The sequence below is a fragment of the Vulpes vulpes genome, chromosome 4 (genome assembly GCF_048418805.1).
Source record: "Vulpes vulpes isolate BD-2025 chromosome 4, VulVul3, whole genome shotgun sequence".
NCBI lineage: Eukaryota > Metazoa > Chordata > Mammalia > Carnivora > Canidae > Vulpes > Vulpes vulpes.
The window spans coordinates 134,674,993-134,695,199 of record NC_132783.1 but is presented as its reverse complement, the minus strand read 5'-3'; the positions used below and the strand labels follow the sequence as shown (position 1 = coordinate 134,695,199).

The window sequence follows — 20,207 nt, the reverse complement described above, 5'->3', positions numbered from 1 at the left end:
TGGGCAGTGATATAGTTGGTGGGTAAGAGCACGTCCAGGAGTATAAGAGGACGGGCCAGCAGTGTAACAGGCATGGTAATGAAACCCTAAATCACCATTTACTCGCGGGCATGATCAAGTAACTACTTCACAGATTTGTGGAGAGAATCAAAAGAGTATAAACAAAAGCTTTATTTATAATTATTATTATTGAAGTATAGTTGACAAACAAGGTTATATTAATTTCGGGTGTAAAACAGTGATTTGCCAATTCTGTACATTACTCAGTGTGCACCAGAGTAAGTGTCGTCACCCTCTGTCACCATATTACATCATAACAATATTAGTGACTATATTCCCTGTGCTGTACTTTTCACTTCTCTGGCTTATTTATTTTATAACTGGAAGTTTGTACTTCTTAATCCTCTTCACCTATTTCACCACCCCTCCTTCCAACTTACCTCCGCTCTGGCAACTCCCAGTCTGTTCTCTGGAAAGCCAAGGTAGGGAAGCAAACCACATGATCATCAATAGATGGATGGACAAAGAAGGTGTGGTATATATACAATGGAATATTAGCCATAAAAAAATGAAATCTTGATATTTGTGATAACATGGATGTATCTAGAAGGTACTATGCTAAGTGAAGTCAAACAGAGAAAGACAAATACCATGTGATTTCACTTGTAGGTGGCACCCAAAAAAAATTGGACAAATAAAAGCTTTTAATGCATTGGGTGACGTGTAGTAAGTGTTCAACAAATATTAGCTACTAAATTGCTCTTAAAGATCATTATATACTACGGACCTTTTCAGTTACAAAACATTGAGTTTTCTTTCAACTTTGCAATTGGAAATTTCTTATTTGTATTGTTTTAGTTTCTGAAAATATTAACTAATTACTACCAACTCTGATAACTACTAAAATTTTTCAAAATATCCTTTAAGTGAAAGAAAATTTTTTAAAATATCCTTTAAGTGTCTGTATCTCCATTCCTACAATATTGTGGCTTGTGATACTTCTCAAAAAGCTCATAGTTTTAATGAACTTAGTGAAATCTCCTACGTGGTAATGTTCATGGAGATACATGATTATTCTTAAAAGACTTTACTGCTTACAGAAATATTAATACAGTAGTTTCTCCCTTATCTGAGATTTTGCTTTCCATGGTTTCACTTACCCACAGTCAACGCAGTCCAGAAGCAGATGATCCTCCTTCTGACATACTGCCAGAAAGTCGATAGTAGCCTAACACTATGTCACAACGCCGAGTCATTCACCTCACTTCATCTCATCACATAGGCATCCTCTCTTTTCATATCATCACAAGAAGAAGGATGGATACAGTACAATAAGATATTTTGAGAGAAAGACCACATTCACATAACTTTTATTACAGGATACTCTTATATTTGTTCTATTTTATTATTATGTACTATTGTTATTATTAGTAACTATTACCAGCTACTATTTTCTTAATGTGCCTAATTTAGAAATTAAACTTTATCATAGGTATGTATGTATAGGAAAAACATAGTATATTTAGGGTTCAGTACAATCTGTGGCTTTAGGCATCCACTGAGGATCTTGGAACACAGCTCCCACAGATAAGGAGAGACTACTAAAATGGTTTTCCAAAAATCCCCGGATTTTACAAAGAAGTACTAGTTTAATAACAATCAATCAATTCGATGTCTCACTAAGAAAAATCCGCTTTCCCTATGGTTGTTCTGCGAGGCCATTATCATAAATTAGTAAAGTTTTTCAAAAGAAAGGTCTGTTCTCTGTCCCCCCAGTGGCCACAAACAAAACAGCAACATGCAGAGAAACGACTGCAGAAACCACTAGAGTAGAAAACTGTATCAACACCTTCATCTTACAGATAAATAAATTAAGGCCAAGAGACAAAAGGGTTGGTCAAGACTACATTATTTCTCAGTAACTCATAAATATATGAGAATTTTCTTTTACAATTTTGAATATTACGAAGTCTAAAAAGGTACCCTCAAAATGAACCTAACTAAGGTCCTTTAAAATTTTTCTTCATCAATTGACACTGGGCAGCTTTTTCTCGTCTTATTTTTCCTTATAAGAGAGCTAGTAAGTATAGATTCCCGGGGGGCAATGAGAAGACCTCAGCTGTGACCAAGAATTCTGCTTGCATCCTCTATGAAGAATTCCTTTTTGAGAAATAAAGACTGATCCTGAGGCACACAAAGAGAGCTCTCCACAGAAAAGACCCGTAAGATTCAACACATCTTTACAGATGGCCAAGGGCCCACAATGAATAAGAAATAGAGGTCAGGAAATCAGTTAAACACTGATTTTCCTCAACGTTAGGGTACTTCCAGATAGGAAGAGTGTAGAAGTAGACATGGGTTGGGTACACACGTGGCAAAGAATAAAACCGCATTTTCTTTGCTTCCTGCTGGCCCTAAAATTTAACGAAAGCACTTAAGGTTTTGTTTTGTACATAAATGCAGTAGAGAACTGAAACCATTATCCAGATATCTTCAGGCAAATAATAAAGAAGATAATAGTGTAACATCCAAACCATGTTTATCTCAAAATAAAAAAATTTTCGACTATGGCAGATTTTGATTTGCACATCACTGCGTATAGATTACGCAGTAAATTCTGTGAATCTGTTAAGTCCCTATATAGTGATTCAGAGTACAGGAACTCACTTTAAATGTGTGTTTGAATCTCAATCTGACTCATTTTAGCTATGTGACCTTGAACAAGTTTTTCTACCTCCCATTGCTCAATTTCCTTATCTGAAAACAAGAATAATAATACCTAGCACATAGGGTATCAGATGGATTAAATGAAATAATACTTGCAAAGAAATGTCATATCATATGCATGTAGTAAGTGTTAATCGCTGCTTTTATCAAAATATTATATCTCATTTTCTATACATTAAGCCTGAAGAGAAAACAAGGATAAGCATTAAATGAAAATAGAGTCATATTAGAAAGTGGGAGGCATGGATAGTCCAGTCTTGGCCTCTAAAGAGATGTGTGACTTTGGACAAAGCATGTAACCTTTGTGATCTTATTTTCTCATCTTTGTGATCTTATTTTCTCATCTATAATCTAAGACAGCTGGATCAAAATTCAAGCAACTCATGTTTACCAAAGATGTAGAAGATCATACAAACCCAAATTTGATGCTTGAGCTCATTTATGACAAGTGTTTGTGTGGTCTGTGATCGAATGCCTTCATCTCTATCCGGAAGCTGCCAGTACCTTTCATCTTGAACAGCACTAATAGTTTGAAAATTCTTCCATATGTTAAGCTGAAACCTACCATCTGCATGTCATCAGATCTAAGATGCCAATGGTAGTAAGTTGCACCATTATTTTATGTGTCATTAAGAAAGAAAAGATACTGCCAATTATACCATGACATGATGCTTCCTTATCGTGTCGATTGTAAGAAGCATCATAATTTCAGACATGTTAACATATGAAAATATGGGTGTCTTATCATCAGTGAAATGCAGTATCTTCCAGTGGCTCCACCAGTTGATATTAATGGAAGCTTCCATCACAGAAAAGCCAGTCTACTTTTCTCCCACAGCACCGTTCAAGTACTTGAAGAGTGCTCAGGGCCTGCTCGAACCTTCCCTTTTCCGGTCTTATTACCTTTTGTTCATAAACGTGGTCTAAAGTCCATCTGTCACCTCTAGATTCTGTCCACCAAATCCATTTTACTTTGTCTGTATCGCTAACTTATTTACACATGCAGGTACCAAGCACTCTTCCAAGCTCCAGGAGATAAAATGATGACCAAAACAGACAAGAGCTCTACCTTCATTAATTCAATGACATCCAGTCTCGTAGGTGAAAAGAATATGTAAACAACGAGGTCGAGCTAAAGTACTACAGGTATTTTACAGAGGACAACGGAAACGCACGAGAAGGGGCAAAAAAAGAAAGAGGGGATTTAAGTGTGGTACCTAAGGGGGAAAAGAAGGCTCTAGGTGAAGTCTGATCAATTCTAAAAAGAACATTTATACCAGTACAGAGGATAATCATCTTCTGGTCTTTGTCCTTGTCTTCTTTTTGACAAACTTTATAAAATTTTAATGCTCTCAAAGATCTATAAAATCCCAAAATATTTTTGAACATATGTTATTATATTGTTTTTCCTACTCCAGCCTGCCACTGCTCCCATCAAGTGCTTCTATATTCGAGAGAAGAATTAGCAAGAGAAAGAAATTATTTTACCCTCAGGATGCAAGTATAGGATTTTCAATTCATCCTGGTCTACAACAATTATTTAAGAAAATACACTGTGACTTACTCTCTTAATGGGTCTTTTTTTTTATTTTTTTTGAAACATGGACATGTCCCTTCATTGACGTGGTACAGTCCACCAAACTTGGATTGTACACATCTGATCAGGCAAGTTTAGACTCTGCCACAAAGCCATGAATAAGATGTAAAAAGAATTCAGCAAAAAGTTGAAGTCCACTCTACTGACCCTGAAATTCCCAGCGCACTAAAACACCTTGGGTAGGTCAATAACACTGTGTCGCTGTGCATTTATCACCTTTGGAAGTCTCCCGGCTAGTGTAATCTACCTATAGTGATGAGTCAAATATAATGATCAAGAGGGAAATGTCTTAATGCATCCTGGGATCCAACCCATTTTAAATACAGTATTGGAACCTCTCCCAGGAGTAGAAAACCTGGATAAGCACATGAAATTTGTGTGCATTTATTTTAGCTTGTATTGAGATGTCTATGGCTCTTACAAAAGGGGAATTCCATTGAGGTTTCCTGTCTCCTTGTTTCAGTTCAATAATACCCAGAGTGGTTAAATCTTTTATCCCCCTTAAACACTGCTGGGGCGGGGAATGGGGAAGCGGCCTCTGTGCACGCTCATGTGCACATATACACACAGGGCAGAGCGGAGGCCTAGGTATTCGTTCCTCAGTGAAATCTCTTCACTTATGCACGCACACCATGGTATTAAGTAATAAGCATTATAACATGTGCATTTTTTCTAGCAGCAACACACTCAAGGTAAATTTTAGATGGAAGATTTGGATTGGTTGAAACACATCCACTCATGCCAAGGTTCTTAATTAGGCGCATGGTTTTAAAAGTGAACTTTTTCTTCTAATCAAGAATAATTGTTGATGATCATGAAAATGTTTTTACCAGATAATCATTGCATACAGATGTATATTATTGAAAAGAAAGTCAGAGAACTTGTAATTATTTATTTATATGCATCCCCATTATAAGGATAAGATGGCCTCTTAATCATCTGAAGAGAGATTTAGTGGAAGTTGAAAAATCCGTCATCAAAATTAATATCCCTAGTAATGGTCTATGAAGGAGTTTTCTTTTTTTTAAATTGAAACTTTGCAAGCTGTAAAGGGAAGAAGTACAAGCAATTTTGACTGAAGCATATAAAATAATGAAGTAACCTAAAAGCTGATGAGATACTTCAGCTGTACCGAATTACTAAACAAGAGAGTATGTGAAATGGGACACTTTTAGGGACGCCTGGGTGGCTCAGTGGTTGAGCATCTGCCTTTGGCTCAGGTTGTGATCCCAGGATCCTGGGATCGAGTCCCACATCGGGCTCCCTGCAGGGAGCCTGCTTCTCCCTCTGCCTGTGTCTCTGCCTCTCTGTGTGTCTCTCGTGAATGAATAAATAAAATCTTGAAAAAAAAAAAAAAAGAAAGAAAGAAAGAAAGAAAGAAAGAAAGAAAGAAAGAAAGAAAGAAAGAAAACATTTTTAGGGATGTCTTCCAGTTCACAAGGACATTCCCTAGCTGCGAGGGGACCCAGCGTGTAGGTAACCCTGCTGCCTCCCCCTGTCCCAGCGCCAGGCCACGCATCCAGAAGTATAGAATGCAGTGAGGAGAAAAAAGTAGCAGTAGAAGCAGAGTGCTGGTAGCTCCTGAGTGTCTGCATCGAGGCCTTTCCAGGGGCCCTGCAGAATTGCCACTCACATTTCAGAAAAAGAGCCCACATGATAGCAGAGATGCTCCCCACATTTGTTTAACTATCTCTAGTTAGCTTCTGTGACTTGTCACCATGCTTTGGTGTGCCCGAGAATGAATCGGAAACAGCACTTATATGACACCAGGTAACTAACCATTTAACCTTAGTTCTTTCATCTCTGAAATTGGGATAAATTATGGATATTTACATCCGTATTAATATCAGTAATTGAAAATTAATGATGATTGTGATAAATGTGACTAGAGATCCTCAAGAATCACACAAAAAACCCTTTTTAGTATAAAAATACCATCCTTCATGTGACTCAAAGCTGCCACTTAAAGTGTTCAGGAGCAAGTTGATTATTTATCCATTCTAAAGTTAAAAAATAGTTGTTTTAACCACTTTTGACATGTAGCTTAATGGGGTTTGAAGAATAGAATATTGCAAACAATTAGAGATTTCCTTTGTGAGATATTAACTTGTTCAACGAGTAGAACATCAACCCCACTATTACCCCACTTTTACCATAAAAATTAGTTAATCTGCATATCTTTCCGTAAAGGATAGTCTTAAGATATGACTTATTTTTATTGGCATACTTATAAGTACATAATCCTCTATATTACATATAAATTAAAGACAGGATGCGTATCTTATATGTATACACATACACCTGCGCACAATTTTACCAGGAATATGTCTTCCTCTTCTGCTTACCAGTTATATTGCCTTAGACATGTTACTTAACCTGTGTGATCTCTTCATCAATCTATTTCCTCCGTCCTGATGAGGAAAAATCATACCACTTGTAGAAAGAAGAATTAAATAAAATAGTCTATGAAAGCACTCTGTAATCTATAAAGGACTATACGAACATAAAGAGCTGGTATTTCCCATTAAATATATAAGAAATTCATAATCTGAGGAATGAACCATGAATCAAAAGCAGATTTCCTCTCCCCTATCCTTTCTCCACAAGAATTTAAATAGCTGCATGAAGAGAAAATGTTCAGTCTTTCTTTGTAAATTGGTGGCAATTCTTCGTTAAGGGAAGATCTTTTCAAGAAAGAAATTCAGAGTCTTTCCATCTTCCATGTGTGGAACATCTGTGCTAAAACCATTCCATGCATACTTCTTTGAAGCACTGGCTGCCTAGAGGAAGTACTTTGATTTTGGCTTTATCCAAATGCCTGAACTTCTATTAGTGAAACAAAAGATTTTCTAGTAAGAGCTCAGTTGGGAAGGAGACCGGCCTGCAAACAGTGTAATTACTCAGGAGCCAAAGTAGCCCCCCGGATTTTGTTTTTAGAGCACCATGCAATGGAAATCCCCCCCCCCCCCCCCCCCCCCCCCCCGCCCTTGAACTTGCAGCTTACACAAATAGCTGGCTTGGGATGCTGCTGACTCTGGGTGCAATCACTGTGGTAATTAGATTTAATTTTCCTAATCCAACAGTCCCTGGCTTTCTCATGTCTACATCTCCTATGTAGAGAACCGTAACTCTGGCTTAACAGTCCTTTGGCATGCTTAAAGATTTTCACAGCTAATACCAGAAATCACTTTTCTGTAACTGTGAATAGAGCTGTTCCGACTGCTAGGTGTACCAACGAGTCTAATTTAGAGGTCACCCTGCCGCAGGAACTTTCCTGAAAGATCCTCAACCCTTAGGCCGACCTTGAATATCATCACACACGCCCCCTCTTCCGCAAGTCTTTTGTATCCTTGGATTGATTCCTTTAGAAAGATGCAACCAGCCCCGGGTCACCGGCCAGCCTGGGGGTTTGGGCTTCCAGTGTTCCTGCGAGCCCCGGGGAAGCAGGGCTTCGTGCTACAACATCTGGAGGATGCTCACTCCGGGGGAGAGTAACAGGGATCACAGGATCGTGTAAAAAATAATAGATTGATCGATAAATAAATAAATAAATAAATAAATATAAAATAAAATAAAATAAAATAAAATAAAATAAAATAAAATAAAAAATAAAACGGTCTCCCTGGCAGGAGAGAAGGCAAGACACAGTCAGACGTGTCCGGGGCAGCCTGCTCAGCTTGTGCGGAGGGGCCCCGGGTCTCGGGAGGCCGGGGTGGGGTGCAGGGTGCAAGCCCCGAGCAGAGCTGCTGTGTCCCTGGAAATTGCAAAAAGGGGGAAAAAAAAAAAAAAAAGAACATCCGACTCTTGCAATAGCACAAGGTGCATGAAGGAGGAGGCAGGCGGAGTCGCACAAGTTCTGTTTCAACCCCCCCCCCACCCCCCAAAATAAGAAGGGAAGGAGGGCGGCGGCGGCCGGGCGCCCCGGGAGCCGATGCTCGGGGCTGGAGACACAGGGAGCCCTTCTGTCGGGGGGAGGGGGCAGGGCCTCTCCGGCGAGTCCTCCCCTCCGCGCTCCCTCCCACTTCATTCACTTGCAAATCAGCGTGTGCCCACGAGGGCCGGCTCCGCTCCCCGAGCCCGTCACCTTCCAGCCCGCGAGCTGCAGTTCGGGGCGCGGCGGCGAGGACGGCGGACGGAGCCCGGGGCCGCGGGAGCAGCGCGGGGGCGGCGGCGGCGGCGGCGGCGGCGGCGGCGGGCCCGGGCCGGGGCGAGCCAGGTGGGTCCCCGGCGCTCGGGGCTGCGGCGCTGCACGCCTCGCTCGCTCGCGCGCTCTCTTTTTTCCCCCTTTTCTTTCTTTTTCTTTCTTTCCTTCCTTCTTTCTTTCTTTTTTCTTCTTTAATTCTGTAGCGTCGGCGGAAGCCAGTCCGCGCGGGGGCCCGTCGTCGCGGGATGCTCTGCCCGGCGGCGCGGGGCGGGGCGGGCGCGGGTCCCGGGGAGCTCGGCCGCGGGGCCCCGCGTCTGCCAAGTTGGCGGCGCCGCTCCCGGGGCGCTGGGCGAGCAGGACCCGCGGGGCTCGGCGGGGCTCGGCGGGCCCCCCCCTGCCCCCTCGCGAGGGTCGGTGCGGAGGCCGCTCGGCCGAGTTACGTTTCTTGCATTTGTGGGTTTTGCGGTGGGGGGGGCGGGGGGGGGGCAGAAAATCCTGCGGCCTGCGAGCCCCTGGACGCTGCGATCGGGGAAACTTGGGCTGCAGGGGCGAGCGGGCGCGGAGGGGGCGAGCGGGCGCGGAGGGGGCGAGCGGGCGCGGAGGGGGCGAGCGGGCGCGGGGGGGGCGAGGGGCGCTGTGGCTCGCGCCCGGGGGGGGGATGCTCGGCTCCGCGGGGAGCGCGGTGTCCGGGCCGAGTCCTGCGGGAGGCGCAGCTCCGGGGCGCCCCCCCCGCCCCCCCCCCGCCCCCGCCACGCTGCTTGGGGCGCTGCCGCGCTGCAGGGTCCGAGGCGGGCGGGGCCCCCCCAGGTGTGCTCCAGCACCTCGCGCTGCGGTGGGCCCCGCGGCACCGCAGAGCTGGGGGCGCCCCCGCGCTCGGTGTTCTCCGCGCAGAGGAGCGGGAGCTCGGGCGGCGGAGGCTGCCGGGGAGGTCAGCTCGGGGCTCCGCTGCTGCAACAAGCCGTGTTTATGGGGAGTTGCACGCGGGTCCGCGCCAGTGCAGAGGGCTGCTCGCCGGAGCTCACGACTGAGAAAACGCAAGTACCAAGAAGTTTAATCGTGTGGAATAGTCACACGTTTCTCTCTGTCTCTTTTCTTTTTTTTTTTTTTTTTGGTCAAACCATCTTAACTATGATGTTCCCACTGTACAAGTACATCACCCCTGTGTTGTCCCCGCCAGTCTTCACTTTCACTTGCTGAAGCCCCTAAAGTGGGAAAGAGGAGGTTTTTGGTTTTTTTTTTTTTTTTTCCCAATCTGGAATATTGCTGGAGTGGCTGGTTGTGTACACGTATGGGGGCTCTGGAGGGGCGCACACCCGAAATATGGGCTTTCTGCTTATTATCTGGGGGGGAGGGGGGTATAATAAACTCCTCTCTGTGTCAGAAAAGGAGCACACAGATATACCTAGAAAATGTTCAACTCTTCTAAGAATGAATAACAGATAAGCTCATACACATGGAAGCCAAGGATTGCTTATTTCCTTTTTTTTTTTTTTTTTTTTCTTGCTGACACGTTTACCTGAAAAGGAAAACCTTTAGGATTCTACTCTGGAGGGGAAAAAAAAAAAATATTTCCTCCAGTTTAGCTCGAGTGTCATCCTTTGTGTAATAGCACTTGCATGGCTCTGTGTTTGCTTATTGGAGAGACTCGGAGAGTTAAGTTGTGTGAAGACAGGGGATATGATCAAGCAGATGTCTTCATTATGTCAAAAGGAAGAGGGCAAAGTTTGTGCCAGAGGCCAGGTTTTCAATGCAGAGCTCAGAAACTTAAAAGAAATCCAACAATTTACTGGAAAATAGAATTGCACAGGGATTGTATCTCCCTTTTGTTCTTTGGTATGTTCTAATTAAAATGGTATTGGGGGAAAATAAAAGGCATATCTTTTCTACCTATTTTGATGGTTCATGGCATACTTTTGAAGCAGAGGAAGTAACCAATTTCTTCAGAAGAACATGAGAAGAAGCAGCACATTTTTTAAGGAAAATGGCAATGGTTTAGTTCTACCGTACTTGTCTAAAAATTATCTTTTACTGCCATTATAAGTGACAGACTGGATTCTCTATAGGGACTTTGAGCCCCTTTACTATCTGGCTTTTAAATCAATTTATTGCAATTACGTTTCTTAATGCTAACTTTGCAAAGATAATGTATAGAAACAAAATCATTTTCAACCAAGTTGCCTGCTATCAGAAAACATGCACCTTACCTCCTCCACCCACCCACTTCCATCAGCTTTGCAAGTAAAAACTCACTTTCAGGCACTCTTCATTTTTTAAGGAAAAAAAAGTCTGTCTTGCAAAATACTGCTCAGAGAAACCTGACACAGAGAAAATTTCTAGAAAGCGCAAGTACAGTTCCAGGACATCAAAAGATACTTCCTTATGGCAAATGTATCAATAAGCTAGAACAACAAGTTCTGAATATCTAATTAAAGCTAACTAAGTGAGTGTCCCACATGGGGATTTTAAAAAGAAAATGTGACAAATATTCTGGATAAAACCCTGTGTCTTCCTAAGGAAATGAAACGTGTGGTCCCCCCTTCTGGCCCTTACTTGCTTTGCAGTCATGAATGCCAACTCACTAAGGCTGCATCCTTTGAACTATCGAAACTTTTTTTAGTTGGAAGGGACCTCTAGTGGGTCACTCCATGCATTTCTCCCTGTAGCTCCGTGGCATCACGGATTTTGTGATCTAAGATAATACGTGTATAACAGCTTTTTCTTCATAGATGAGTTAATGTCCTCCAAGTCCTGCCTTGACATCTATGCCAGGTTAAAAATCATTATTTTTGCTACCATGTGTGTAGTTCCTCTAATTCGAGGAACTCAGGAGTATCCGCACAGTTTTCTGGTTATCTAGGCTTTCGGTAACTTTTCTATGATTCCAAATGAAAGCATTAGCCAATTAATGAAGAATTCACCACCATCAGTATAAGATTTTCCTTATTCCTGGCCTTACCAAGACTGTTTTGCCTTCCTTCAGATGTATCCAATAATAAGAATAAGCATTATAGTTATGACGCAAAAAGTTCCATGCAAGGAACCCCCACCTCCACCTAAGAAATATTTGCTGAAAAAAATTTAATTAGCCTTTCTGAGATCCATAAACATTCACAAGTGTATTGAACTTAAAGACTTCTAAATTAAAGGAATCCCCCATTCAAATAAGAATATATTAATAAAGTCCAAATCTTGTTTGGACGCATGTATCACCCTTATTCCATGAGGTGTTTTTATTTCTCTCTTTGATGCACCACAACACCTGTTCGGTAACCTGCTCCTTAGAAAACTCTGCCTGGGACTTAAAGTAAGTTCTCTAGGGGTGAATCAGCTTCTTCTGCTGACAGTCTGCAGGTTTCAACTTCCAATTTAAAAATCTGTTCTAAAGTTTGAAATGTGTTCCAAATGAGATAACATCCGGCAGAAGCCGGTTGCCTTGTGCTGCTTGCTTAGTCACTGCAGCCCATTCTTTGGGGTTGATCAGAATTAGGGTCTCGCTTATAAAAATAACGAACAGTGACTCAGTCTGAATGGCATTTTTAATAGTGTTTCAGCCTAGCTAGTGTCTACTGAGCTTACCTTATTTGCTTCACAAAAAGGTGAAAATGTAGATAATCAAACCTCCTCTGGTCTAAAAATTTTTTTCTGAATAGTAATTCTAAATACAAAGACCCAAGAACATCATGCTAATAGGGACACTGCTGAAAGAAAAATAGTAAAACTTGCGCACACACACACACACACATACACAGAGCGAGAGAGTGTACAAGCACCCAGTTGTGACACTGTTCCAGTAATAGCAGTGAGGAAATATTTCAGAAATGTAGGACTTGGGTTGGTTTTTTCCTCTTCATTCCTCTATTTCTCTTTTTGTTCTCCAGTGGGATTTTTATTTTACTTTGAAGACAGATGAGGTTGAGGCACTTCCCTGGATCTGAACAGTAATATTTTTGTTTGAGCTTTCCTCTTATGAAGATAACTGGCCTACATTTTAAAAGTCCTATTCCTAAGGAATGCTCCCTTTTTGAAAGCAGTCATATGAGGAACTTCAGCTTGTCCCTAATTAACTGTAGAGCCAAGTGTATACAGTCCTTGTAACCGCATCACTCGCAAAGTAGGAAGATAAGAGGGGGAAATTTGTACAAATAACCATTCAAGAAGCTGGTACACCTTCATTTACTACAAAAGGTAAAATGGACTAAAGCCAAAACGGTTGGGGCAGAGGGGACCAGAAAGAGCCAGCATCTAGTTGTACTGTCCTGGAAATTTTTAACTCTTCCAACAAATAAAACTCACTGCAGAGAGAATGCTGAGCACACGTGCATACATGTAAATTAGATGCATATGCAGAGGGTGCTGTGTCCCCCATCCCCACAGATTCCAGATTATATTACCTTGTTTCATCTGTTTAATATCTTCATATTAATACTGTTGGGTGCTTATTTCATCTATTAATCAGATCACCTTGCTGAGATTTATAAGAGGAAGGGTTTAATTAAAGCCAGAATGTTACTATTAAATTTGATGTGCAGTATAAATGGGCAGCATGGGTCCCAAGCTTCACCTACCATATGCATCTTGTGGAAGAGAGCATCTCATGAAGATGAGGAGTATAAAGGTAGCCACCACAGGGTACGATTTGTCTTCATAGTTCATATTGAAAGAGCACTGTGTTTTTCTCTTTCTATAATTTCCTAAATTGGTAGATCTGTCCAAAAGATGTTCAGGAGACCTAATAAGTTACAGGAATAGAAGACAGCAGGAAAAAAATAAATTGAGGAGGTGTACGAGTAAAATGAAAAGAGAGGAGGAGGTGAATTTGTACAAAAAAAGGAAACATAAGAATAGAAATAGAATCCAAATTGCTGATTTCACACAGTGTGCATTTTGCACTTTATAAATACTGCTACTATTAAACTCAACTTTATAAGCGCAACATCATTAACATGTTTATAAACACTATCCTTCTCTATTACGGAATGCAAATTTGAAAATTATCCTTTAAAAAATCACCATCTAAAGGAAATGATCCTGCATGAATCATAAAATAACTAAAGAAGTACATTTTTTAAAAAGTGATCTGAAATCTCAGGAGAATCAAAGAAAGAGGTTTTCTTAGTGCTTTGAAGAATACAGACTCTTTTCCTTCTATTATCTTTATTGTCCTGCAAGCCAAATAGATATACTGTGTGATCTTTGGACACCTGCAAACCAAAGTCTATAATACTGATACACATCAAATATAAGTCACCCATTTGGATTCTGTATGTGGTACATCATGAAAGACTAGCAAGAGAGTCCGCCCCCACCCCATAATGCCTGTTAACAAGTATGTCATATATATGTGTGTATATATATATGTCTACACATACACACACATATATAATATACATATATGATAGCCAAGATAAAAAACTCTGACCATTAGGCTCAGAATTTTTATACATTCAAAAAATAATGGTGATTATAAAATAAATGACAATAAACTTTTCATGAGCTTTTCTGCATGTTACACACTGTTCTAAGTATTTTATAGCATTCTGTACAGTAACAATTACACACTAAGTCCAAAGGAAAATGCTATACTTCTGTCCTTTCCAGTTATCCCTTTTTTGGTTTGAATTTCCAGGGAATTCCTGCTTGAGCTAAGCATTTAATGAATGTGCTATTCACAAACACTTGTGATCTCTTAGAATTTAGTGTGACACTCTGAGACATGCATAGCAGAAGGGTACATGGGAATGATCTATTTTGACCAAAGCGATGCAGATTTTAAGGCTAAGGAAAATGTTTGTAGGTTATTCAGTTTTGAGAAACTACTTGCAAGTATGCTTACAGTTTGTAATTGTAGTAAAAAGTACTGTGTGAGCCATTTGAGCATAACGGTACTTTTTAGATGATCTTCTCCGGCCTTCAGAAATAGCCAGGTGTTGGAGGAGTATTTGAGGAAGGTAGCTAAAAGTGACAACAACTCATTTCATTGATGGGGCATCCCACCTGCACCGTACCCTCTGAAGGTTTGAGTCCTTTCTCAGTGCATTCGATATGCTCACTCTGTACATAGCATTTAGGACTGTGGGTAGAGCCGAGTGAGGTCATATATGATGAGTAAAAATAATTACTTCTTTTATGATCATAATTTTGTTATTTCATTACCATCACAGTTTAATATCTGTTCTGAATGATTTCTTTACCCAGTGAAATTTCACACCAAAAAAAACAAAAAACAAAAAAACGGAGGTAGGGGGATGCCTAGGGAACACAGGTGGCTGGGTGCCCAGCTCTTGGTTTCAGCTCAGGTCATGATCTCAGGGTTGTGAGATTAAGCCCCCTGTCTGGTTCCATGCTCAAGTGTGAAGTCTGCTGGAGATTCTCCTTCTCCCTCTGCCCCTTCCTCTATACTTTCTCTCACCATCTCGCTCTCTAACATAAATAAATATATCTTTTTAAAAAAAGTTGAGGTAGAGACAGAAGACATCCTATTAACAATATAATAATATCATATATGGTTGACTTTGATGAGCCATTGTCTATTCTTTCTATTGCCAATATTCAGAAACTCACGCGGTTAATCTAGCTTTCATGAACAATGTGATAATTACAAATAAAATCAGAGAATGTGAGACAGACAGGAGCTCAGAAATAACTTTACCCAACACCCATCATTTGCATTTGAGATACATGATGACCAGAGAAGTAAATGAGTTATCTCTATCCCTCTCTTTTATAACTTCTAGTTGCTGGGCAATATTGCTTTTTAACATCACCACTTAATTATGGCATTAAAAATTAAACTGGAACTTTATAATATTATTTTTTACAAATATGCTGTGAAGGAACAGACATGGAAACTTACGGAGAAAATGAGGATTTAGACTTCTTTAGAAATTTCGTGTCTTCGTACCATTTTGTAAAGCTCCTGTTGTAAAGAATTAATTTTTTCCTTCAAAATTTTGATCACTATTGGGGCAGGGAGCACATTATAAAACTTGGGTTTGCATTTTATTTTTAATGGTCTGATGGTTGTTTTGAGTGAGCTCCATCTAAGTCAGTGATTCTGGGCAGCCCGGGGGGTTCAGCGGTTTAGAGCCGCCTTCAGCCCAGGGCGTGATCTTGGAGACCCGGGATCGAGTCCTACATCGAGCTCCCTGCATGGAGCCTGCTTCTCCCTCTGCCTGTCTCTGCCTCTCTGTGTGTGTGTGTGTGTGTGTGTGTGTGTGGTGTGTGTCTCATGAGTAAATAGATAAAATCTTTAAAAAAATAAAAAGTCAGTGATTCTCCAGACTAGCCAAAGTGTCCATCTTTGAAAGCAATAGCTTATTGGTCAGTGATTGGATATGAAAAATTATGACAACCTATTGTGTTTTTTTTATATATCTCAATTTATTTAATTTAAGTACTCAGTGACCTTCCCACTTCTTTGGAGTTCAAATGTCAATTTTTTCATGAAAGTATATGGATAGATTATGTTGGGGTTTCTTCCCTTAGCAAAATTAAAATCTGGCAAGAAAACCAATGTCAACTCTACCCCCTTAAAAAAAGAAAGAAAGAAAGAAAGAAAGAAAGAAAGAAAGAAAGAAACTGTTAATGTTCCATGAAATCCAAAAATCTGAGGACCACTGAGTTAGATAATGAATAACATCATGTTGAAAAATGATTGACCTACTTCTCTTCCTTATTTGGATGAATAAAAAGTAAAGGGGAATTATAATGATATTTAAAAGCCAAATAGCCAAAAAGACAAACTAAAGTCATTCAATCAAAAGGTATCCTTGGATCCCTTAATTAAACCTTATAGAGATTAATACTAATGTTTGCAGTGCTAATACAGTCCTTGATTATATATAAGTCCTCCAAAAGTATGCTTTGCTGAGCTCATGGCCAGAATGTGTCATCAACAATGAATTTGTCTACTCAATTACATAGTGGATTATTCCGTGGAAAACAAAATAAAGTTTTAAATTCGTATCTAATTTGATGACTTGAAGAAAACCCAGCTCAATTTAACCATTCACATTTAAAAAAAGATACCTATTTTTTTCCATAAAAGTGCACTTTACATAATTGTGGACAAACACAAATTTTCTAAGGTGCTGCATTGTATTTTAAGGTTTGCATTTTTACTTCAAAAAGCAATTGCCTTCTAGCTTATAGTGTAGATTTCAGTCATGAAAATGAGCTTATCGTATTTTTAGCTGCAAAGCTTAAACCTCTTTTGCAGGATTAAAAAAAGAGAGTTTCATTAATCTACTATCATCCATTTTATAAAATGTTTGAAACTGCTCAATTTCACATTCAACTAAAATATTCTAAGCTCTCCTTAGCAACAGGTTCTAATTTAACACAGATCAAAATGGTGTGGTCAGACTAAGTAATCACCAATGCAAAATGATAAAATCCACCAAGACTGGAGTATTACTGCTGAATCCTAATTTGAGCCAAGTCGAGCTACTGTATCTCCCAACAATTATTCTCATATTAAACTACTTGTTTAAAAGTATCTAGTTGGGATTTTTGTCAGCGTTTCATAAAGAATGAATTCTGTGATGGAGGCCTAATGATAAATTTCAGTACCACAGTTTCACTCTCTTTCTCTTATCTGCCTTTTTATCCAAAAAAAATATATTTGGGGCAGGCCCTAATTAAGACAGCAGAACCAAGGAGCCCATTACTGCTTAGTGTCACCAGGAGGAGGTGATCCCAAACCTCCAGATCCAGAAAGAGACACTAACAACTCTGCAGTATTCAGAGGAAGTATATTTACCTGCAGGTCAACTACCTTTGAAAGAAGTCCAGGCATGCCCAATACAGATCTCATATTTAAAAATTTTATCTCACGAGACCTGCTTTTCTTCCTCAAGTTTGCTTTTAATTCTCAGATGCCACATTCCAAAATATCTCTCCAAATAGCACCATGGTTTGTTTTTCTTAAAATCTCTCCCCACTGAATTTAAATGAGTGTGTACCTTATGTTCTAAAAAACAATGGAATTAAATTAGAGATGACCACAATAGAAGGAAGGACACTGCGAGATGTCTGGTGATCATGTGAACATCCACTTTCTCACCAAACAGCACACTATATAGGACTGTTACTTTATTTAAGATAGGAAGGTGAACACAGCTACCTAAGAGTAAAATGCTCTCAAGCGATGGAGTTTAACATGATGTAATGGAAGAGTTTTACATAGTGGACAGAGAGAGGAGAAATCATTGAAACGCTATGCTGGATTAATTGGGCCCTGAAGAACAAGAAGTTTGCTTTGCACCCTGAATGTTTCAAACATTTATAGAACATATGTTTCCTTCCCAATTTGTCAGTAAATTAAAATGGATTTTTAAAAGGCTTATTTTTTTCTTCTTTTTTTTTTCTCTATATGACAATCTTTTCATCATAGCTGATTAGAGAAACTAATCACAGAAAACAAGAGCCAAACTTGCCCTGCTTTGTAATTGAGAAATACACACTAATATCCATAATGTTATTAAGAAAGACTTTAAAGCAAGCAGCGAAATTTAGGCTTTTAAACTCAACCATCCAAAGAAGCAGCCATGAGGCTCCAACTGCTAAAAAGATACTGTGCTTGTCAAATACTTTCCAATTTAGGTTTTACCTGATTGACAAGTGCTCCTAAAAACAATGCCAAGACTTTTAGAAAATTCTTTACTTGATTCTCTGCACAGCAAGAGCCCACCTGATCCACATGTAAGATGCCTTATGGAATAGATAAATCCAGGCTGGGGAGAAAGGAGAAATGGCTTTAAAATATCACTTCTCCATCCCCAGATCACAGTCTTAGATGAAACCATCACTAGCCAACATAAGCACAAAGTGAGGGCTCAATAATGCTTACTTAGTGAAATTGTCATACAAGCAGCCAAAGATTCTCTTAAATAAATATTTTTCCAATTTATTTCATTTTCAAATTCATTCACACCAGTGGAAAAAAATATAACTTTTCTATCCCACGCTAATCATTCTTAGTATTCTGACTCCTACAAAAGGAGCTGATTTCAAAGGAAACCCTATCCATGGTGTCCCAAGAGCTAGAAGGTCTAAGCATGTAAACAGAGCTGCCCAGCTTCAAAATCGGGCCACCAGACCTCTTCTTCCTTCAGGCAGACTTTTTATTAAACTTGGTATGAAACAATGTTGCCTGGAGCCTGATTAACAATTTATGCCTTCCTAAGCAGATTAGCAAGAAGTCTGTCATTTTGATTTTTTAATTCTTAATTTCTGTTTGGAAACAGGAAGTGGCTCTGAGTTTACACTTTCAATATATTTTATTTTTAAAAATTCAAGCATAAACTAAACATTGTTATTCTGAGGTTTTTTTTCTTTTACAGTCTTAGCATCTACACGTCTATGTTTTCTGTAATAAATAAAGCAGTTGCTTTTTTGCTAAGTGAGTGATTTTTTTTTCAGCTTGCATTCAAATAATCCTTTATGTTCTTTTAAAAATATTGTGAAATAAGAAAATAAGAAAGATGATTGGGAAAACAGAGTACAGTAACAATAAAAACTAACACTTAGCACTTAGAATATTCTAGACAGTCTTCTAAGTGTCTTATAGGGATGTAACGTTCACATCAATACTCTGACCAATCCTCTTGATTTTAAAGGCTGGAAAACAGAGCCGTTAAGCAACTTGCCCAAGGACACACAGCTAGTACAGCTGAACCCTTGAATAACGTAAGGATCAGGGGCACCATCCCCACACAGTTGAAAATCTGGGTATAACTTTTGAGTCCCCCAAAACTTAACTGCTAATAGCCTACTGCTGACCTACTAATAACATAAAGAGTCAATTAGCACATATTTTATATGTTATATGTATTATATACTGTATTCCTCTAATAAAGTAAGCTAGAGAAAAGAATATGTTGTTAAGAAAATTTTAGGGAGGAGAAAATACATTCACAGTGGTGTCCGTTACTTATCAAAAGCTCCACGTATAAGTGGACCCACACAGTTCAAACCCATGTTGTTCAAGGGTCAGCTGTACCTATGAGAGCTAAAGTTAAATCCAGTTTTGATGGCCAATACTCTTTCTTATGCTTTTTATGCTTAATATGTATGTATGTATATATGTATATGTATATATACTCAGATGATAGATACAGATAGGTGGGTGGATAGATTCAAATGTATATATCTCAAATCCAAAAATAAAGTGTGGGGATATGCAATGTATATAATATATGTAACATGTACACATTTCTCAGGACTCAGAAATACAACTAGGAAGAAAACAAGAAAACACATCCTTCCTTTTCATCCCATCCCTCAATGATTATATCAGTATGTTTGCATAACAATTAATCATCAATTAATGATAGCCCAGAACGCCAGATATCATCAGCCCCATGAAAGCATTTTAGTTTTAGGCCTGGCTATTCACTGTAATTTGAGTTAGTCTTGCAACCACTTAATGCTGGTCCCCAAAGGGAACCCAGCAACAGTATTTGGGAGGTTCAGATTCATCATTCATTAATTTATTCATTCTATAATATTTACCGAAGGCCTCCTGTGTCCCATGCAGAAAGAAGAGCCAGCGGTTGACAAGACAGACACGCACTGGCAATTTGGGGGAAATAGATGCTTTCTTCATACTCTATACCAGATAAATCCTATAGGGACTACAGATTTAGGAGCACAAAATAAAACTGGAACTTTACTAGCCAACAATTAGGTAAATCTCTATTCACAATTTTGAGAGAGTAATAGAATTGCTAAGCATGA

The 20,207-nt window shown here is 39.7% G+C and overlaps 1 protein-coding gene across 4 annotated transcripts in view; it reads left to right on the top strand.

Annotated features, from left to right (window-relative positions):
* Positions 1 to 8,345: 8,345 nt before the first annotated feature.
* Positions 8,346 to 20,207, top strand: part of CDH6 (cadherin 6) — a 119,439-nt gene continuing 107,577 nt past the window's right edge. For 2 of the 4 annotated variants that reach the window (XM_072757162.1, XM_072757160.1), the window contains exon 1: positions 8,346 to 8,540. The gene's annotated coding sequence lies outside the window, so the exon portion shown is untranslated. Of the gene's footprint in view, positions 8,541 to 8,882; positions 8,904 to 9,302; positions 9,503 to 20,207 lie in introns of those variants that run through there. The other 2 variants (XM_072757163.1, XM_072757164.1) reach the window with 2 other exon arrangements.